Below are 7,109 nucleotides of genomic sequence, written 5' to 3' on the forward strand. Positions count from 1 at the left end.
GTGGCGTTCATGCATGAAGATCAGGTCACATACAAGTCGCATTTAGTTGGTAATGTGAACAATCTCCCAAAAACATCCGATTTCACCAAAAGGTCAAAATTGAGCATTAAGCTCTGCAGTGTGAACATACCCTCCCGGTTATTTGACTGACAGCATACACCAGCCTATCACAGTGGTGTACACACAGTCACGCACACACAAAGCCCTCCCTAACCTCTTTCTGTGATAACAAGTTGCTGTGTGCTGTCTGTCTAAACACAATGCACAAAACGTTGATATCAATGTCAATAAAGACAATTAGGTTCAAAATCCGCAAAGCAATGAACTCTCGCTAAGCGAAGCGTGAAGTAGTCAGTGATCTATGTATTCATACTGGGTTCAGTTTTACATATAAAAGTAGTGATACTTTCGACAACCTTTGTTGGAATTGTGCAGACTAAGCACTTTGCATGCGTAGTAAGTGATAAAGACCATTAGCTGGCAAAGTGTTGTCATTCTGAGCCTTGACGTGCAATTTTCTTACCGGACTTGAAGTTTAGCGGCTTGTGTTTGTGAACAAATCATGTTTAAGAGTGCAACCACCCTTCTCACCTCGGCAACACCACCTTGTAATTTACACGTGTAATTATTTCCAGGCCAGGAAGGAGTTTTCATGTCGGCGGGGAATCTTTTTATGGAAGAAAGAGGAAGCCCACGTCGTGGACAAGATTTGACATTATTCTCTGTGTTTTGATGGAAACAACACGCCACTCGAGAGCTTAATGAGCGTTTGCCTGCATGCACGTGTTACGTAGCTGCCCCCTGTAATTCGTTTCCATCTGTTTTGTAGCTTAACCACACAAAATTGCTCTTACTCTTGAGTAAGAGGAAAATCGAGCAAGAACATGCGCTCATTTGGGAAACGGTTTACTCGGGTTCATCTAGGATGCAGTCAGTCTCAAACTTGCACTTATGTTCACACATAAAAGGACAAAGAACATTTTAGTATTTGAAGCGTATTTCTCCCTTGCCGGCAGGAGATGGTTTGATTCCTTGCGGATAAGAATCAAATACGTTGGCGAGGCAATGAAAGACCTTCCGTTTGTTTGGTAAGAATCATTTGGACGGTTTACTAAGTCATCATCGCACAGCAAAGCATTTTTTCTCTCAGAACAATTCCGCAACCGCTGGAGCTGCGACGGGGGACCCCTGGGAACAACATCCGCTTCCGGGGAACTGTTCTTAAGGGGGCACAGTTCCTAGTGTTGGGTCTTTTCATGTCTGCGAGGGTGGCGCTCCTAGCACAATAGTGGCAATGTTATTTCAGTGTATAAACACACACACACACACATATATATATATAAACTTTTCTGCCTCCCTGGTAAGGTCTATTCAGGGGTACTGGAGAGGAGGGTCCGCCAGGAGGTCGAATCTCGGATGCAGGAGGAGCAGTGTGGTTTTCGTCCCGGCCGTGCAACATTGGACCAGTTCTATACCCTCTGCAGGGTCCTTGAGGGTGCATAGGAGTTTGCCTGTCCGGTGTACATGTGTTACGTGGACTTGGAGAAGGCATTCAACCATGTTCTTCGGGAGGCCCTGTGGCGGGTGCTTCAGGAGTATGGGGTACCACACTTATCGCGTCTTATCCGGGCTGTGCGGTCCCTGTTTGCCCGGTGCCAGAGTCTGGTCCGCATTTCCGGCAGTAAGTCGTATTCGTTCCCGGTGAGGGTTGGACTCCGCCAGGGCTGCCCTTTGTCACTGATTCTGTTCATAACTTTTATGGACAGAATTTCTAGGCGCACCCTTGGTGGGGATGGAGTCCGGTTTGGGGGCCTCAGCATTGCATCATTGCTTTTTGCAGATGACATGGTGCTGTTGGTTTCCTCAGGCCATGATCTTTAGCTCTCACCGGAGTGATTCGCAGCCAAGTGTGAAGCGGCTGGGATGAGGATCAGCACCTTTAAGTCCGAGACCATTTTACTCAGCCGGAAAACGGTGGCATGTTCCCTCTGGGTTGGGGATGAGATTGTGCCCCAGGTGGAGGAATTCAAGTATCTTGGGGTCTTGTTCACGACTGAAGGTAGGATAGAATGGGAGATCGACAGACGGGTCTGTGCAGTGTCTGCCGTCATTCGGACCCTTTACGGGTCCGTCGTGCTGAAGTGGGAGCTGAGGCGAAAGGCAAAGCTCTCGATCACCGGTCGATCTACGTTCCTACTCTCACTTATGGTCATGAACAGTGGGTTATGACCAAAAGAACACGATTCCGGATACAGTGGCTGAAATGAGTTTTCTCTGCAGGGTGTTGGGGTTCTCTGTTAGAGATAAGGTGAGAACCTTAGTCATCCGGGAGGGACTCTGTGCAGAGCCACTGCTCCTTTCCATTGAGAGGAGCCGGTTGAAGGTGTTCGGGCATCTGATAAGGATGCCATGTGGACGCCTCCCTCGGAAGATGTTTTGGGCATCTCCCACCGGCAGGAGGCCTCAGGGGCGACCCAGGACACGCTGGAGAGACTATGTCTCTAGGCTGGCCTGGGAACGCCTCGGGATCCCGTTGGATGAGCTGGAGGAAGTGGCTGGGGATAGGGACATCTGGGCTTCCCTGTGGAGGCTGCTGTGCCCGCGACCCGACCCCGGATAAGCGGAGCAATACTGAACAATGGATATATATATATATATATATATATATATATATATATATATATATATATATATATATTTACAGTGGGACCTCGGTTATCGTGGTTAATGGGGACCAAAACCACCCACGAAAAGTGAAAATCCGCGAAGTAGCGACGCCCCTTCAAAAATGCTAAAAAAAATTAAAATTAAAAATAGATTAAAAAAAACAGTACTGTACTGTATACGAGCATGGTCTACTGTAGTGAATGGGCCAATGGGGAGTCGACTATTCAGCGAGTGCTGGCCAATGAGCTTGCGTTTATGGCCGTGACGCTTAGCGTATACGTGCATTTCTTTGTTTTTGAAAATTTTGTGAAATGATGCAATTACTAATTCTAATTTAAGATTTTGTATTCAAATTTGGTAAAATAATGTAATTTCTAATTTTAATGTAATATTTTTCATTATTATTTTTTTTTTATATACATATATACATATATATATATATATATATATATATATATATATATATATATATATATATATATATGTTTTTTTTTTCAACTATTATTATTATTAAACCTAAAACCTTAAATGGCAGTGCTCTCAACGCTAGTATTTAGTTTCCATTCCCGGTGCATGCAGTTTTTGGCGATTGATCTATCATTTCACAATCATTGAACAAATACAGCAGTATGGTATATAAGGCGAATTGGATAGTAAGGCTCTTTCAGTCTGTGCAATTTTGGGTTTTTTAGGTGTGCTTTATAATCCGAACAATATGCCAAGTATACGAAAATATAACAATTAATACTATCACAATATCATCTAACCATTATATTTTTGTGTAATTATTTACAAATTAACTAAACAATGACCCTCATATGACAATCAAAGTTTGTCCATTTTGTGGTCCAGAAGGCCATGTGCCCAATAACTCCACCCCCTCGCCTTCATGCTCCACCGTCAAATAGACTTTGGCTTCAGCCCAAAGCTGTTTTTAGGCCACTATTTAGCAACATGCCACTGCTTTGACTGTTATTGACCCGACGCTGCTGCAAACCGGACCTACTGACCCACTGACCAGAAAACTGAGATGAAAGTGTTGGTGTGTATATATTTTTTTTTTTTTTTTAGATCTGAAGTCTATCTCTTTTGTGAGGATTTTTTTCAATTACATTTTTTAATTCAGCAATTAAAGCTTATTCGAAATAACGTTTTCACTTTGCATTTTCAAAAATCGTCTTCAAGATACTAAAGTAATAAAGGAAATATTTTTACTTAAAGGTCCTGTAAGGAATTTGAAACTTTTCTGCTCGCTGCCGCCATCTTCTGGCCCAAGTCACAGTTACGGCCTATCTCAAGTTCCTCATGTGGCGTGTGCATTTATGTGATTTGTATGTGAAAATGAAGTATGTGTATTCATTTTTTAAACACGCTTCAATAAATCGTCTTTTATCTGTTTTGGTGTTTGGACTTTACTGTAATTGAAACAGGTCTTTTCTTACTTTCACTATTTTCATGCTACACCAACAAAAACCGCAGGGACAAGCATGAAACCACTCTCCACCCCACCTACCCCACTCAACTATTATTCCTTCTTCCTAATGCGTTGTGCGTCTCGAACAGTGTTACTAAGAGTAAGATAAAAGCAAATAGGCGTGGTGTATGAATATTATAGTTACAGTTGGGCGTTGTAAACACATAATCAATTGAGGGAACTATTTAACTTTCAACTATTTAAGAACGCTTTAAAAGAAATACCCTACGATCAGGTAATAGCTTAGCATTTAAACATCACAAGACTCTGTAAACTGTCGTGCCATTTCATAAATTATAGATACATGGTAATGGAAGCTTCCACATCGGTATACATTATTCAATTAAAAGATCTGACAAGTATGCCTGAATAATCAATAAAAGGGATTAATAGGCCTTAGTAAGGGGCGACTGATTTTCAAAAATGGCGCCTCTGTATTAAAGTAAATCATTCATATTGCTTCTAATAAAATTACTGTTGAATAAATCAGACCACTTATGTGTTTTTCCCCTAAATGTCTGGAATCATAATGCGGCGCATGATTACATCATCTGGTGACTAATGTTGATGTCATTTGAAAGCTCAAGAGGTCTTGAAGATAATGTTTCATTTGAGGGGAAAAATTAGACCACAAAAGATGAATGCACAACGATAAGTCTAAGTCTTTTTCCCCCTTTGGTATTTTTCTATGCTGACAACAGAAGCATACCAGACCAATAGACGGCACAAGCATATTAGTAATCCAAAAGAAACTAATGAAATGATTTCATTAAAATGTTTTCGACATGATGTTGGAAGCATTCCTGTATAGTTTTTTTTTTTTTTTGGTGATTGTTATTTATACGAACATTTGAGCAATCATCTGATGTGTAAAACTAGCCTCCTAGTGGTAAAAGCTTCTTTATTAAAAATATAATATTGATTTTCAAACACATAAGAACGACTTTCTGTTTTCTCCACTTTCATATATTCGTCTCTGGTACAGTGAATTTTCAGCTAGCTGCTCTATTTCCGTGAATTTCAGCATGATTGGGAACTTTATGGTAACTTTGGAGCTTTAAAGAGGCATCATATGCACAACGTTTCCTTTTCACACGCCGAGCGAGGTGTGTCATGATTACCAATGTGAATCACTTGTGCCCGCTCATTTTGCGCCAATCGCTGCGGGCTCTAATTGGCTCCCTGTCCCTATGTCAACCCTGTCCTGTCAATCCCCTGTTGTCAGTCCTTCTGCGAACCTCTATTGATACAAGGCAAGCCTTTTTTGACCCTGACCCTCGCCTGTCCCGTTTTTGCTCCCGTTTGTCTCCGGCTACGACCTCTTTTGATCCCAACCACCTGCTGAGCAGGCACAACTATTATAATATCCCGAGATCTTATTCAATAATATTATTATATCTATCTTCTTCCGCCGAATTTTGACGGGCCTCTCCTCCCAGAGCTTTTGGAGTAGCCCAACGATTCATATACCAAAAATTCCGGCTGAATCAGGACTCTCCTGCGACAATACAGATTTTCGATATGAAAAAGTCCCCATCCGGAATAGTGGGTTTTGAGAATCTCCCATCCGGAATACCTCCTCCTTGATCTGCTACCTTATCGTGGTGGAGGAGTTTGTGTGTCCCAATGATCCTAGGAGCTATGTTGTCGGGGGCTTTAAGCCCCTGGTAGGGTCACCCATGGCAAACAGGTCCTAGGTGAGTGGCCAGACAAAACGCAGATCAGAAGACCCCTAATGATGAGAGAAAACTTTGGTCCTCGATTTCCCTCGCCCGGACGCGGGTTACCGGGGCCCCCCTCTGGAGCCAGGCCTGGAGGTGGGGTCCGCTGGCGAGCGCCTGGTGGCCGGACCCTTACCCACGGGGGCCGGCCGGGCACAGCCCGAAGGGACGACGTGGGACCCTCTTCCCATGGGCTCACCACCTGTAGGAGGGGCCAAAGGGGTCGGGTGCGCAGAGAGCTGGGTAGCAGCCAAGGGAGGGGTCCTTGGCGCGACGATCCCCGGCTACAGAAACTGGCTTTTGGGACATGGAACGTTACCTCTCTGGCAGGGAAGGAGCCCGAGTTGGTGCGTGAGGTTGAGAAATTCCGACTAGATATAGTCGGACTCACCTCTACGCACGGCTTGGGCTCTGGTACCAGTCCTCTCGAGAGGGGCTGGACTCTCTTCCACTCTGGAGTTGCCCGTGGTGAGAGGCGCAGAGCCGGTGTGGGCATATTAATTGCTCCACGGCTCGGCGCCTGTACGTTGGGGTTCACCCCGGTAGACGAGAGGGTAGCCTCCCTCCGCCTTCGGGTGGGGGGACGGGTCCTGACTGTTATTTGTGCTTATGCACCAAATAGCAGTTCGGAGTACCCACCCTTCTTGGGGTCCTTAGAGGGTGTGCTTGAGAGCGCGCCCCCTGGGGACTCCCTCGTACTGCTGGGAGACTTCAACGCTCACGTGGGCAATGACAGTGAGACCTGGAGGGGCGTGATTGGGAAGAACGGCCCCCCTGACCTGAACCCGAGTGGTGTTTTGTTATTGGACTTCTGTGCTCGTCATGGTCTGTCCATAATGAACACCATTTTCAGACATAAGGGTGTCCATATGTGCACTTGGCACCAGGACACCCTAGGCCGTAGTTCGATGATCGACTTTGTCATCGTTTCGTCGGACCTGCGGCCGCATGTTCTGGACACTCGGGTGAAGAGAGGGGTGGAGCTGTCAACTGATCACCACCTGGTAGTGAGTTGGCTTCGATGGTGGGGGAAGATGCCGGCCCGACCCGGCAGACCCAAGCGTGTTGTGAGGGTCTGTTGGGAACGGCTGGCAGAATCTCCTGTCAGAAGAAGTTTCAATTCACACGCGGGGGCAGCAGCGTTAAAAGGGAAGCCCAGACGTCCCTATCCCCAGCCACTTCCTCCAGCTCATCCGACGGGACCCCGAGGCGTTCCCAAGCCAGCCGAGAGACATAGTCTCTCCAAC

Source organism: Urocampus carinirostris, chromosome 3 (assembly GCF_059441175.1).
Source record: "Urocampus carinirostris isolate Australia breed hairy pipefish chromosome 3, RoL_Ucar_1.0, whole genome shotgun sequence".
In the NCBI taxonomy this organism is placed as follows: Eukaryota; Metazoa; Chordata; class Actinopteri; order Syngnathiformes; family Syngnathidae; genus Urocampus; species Urocampus carinirostris.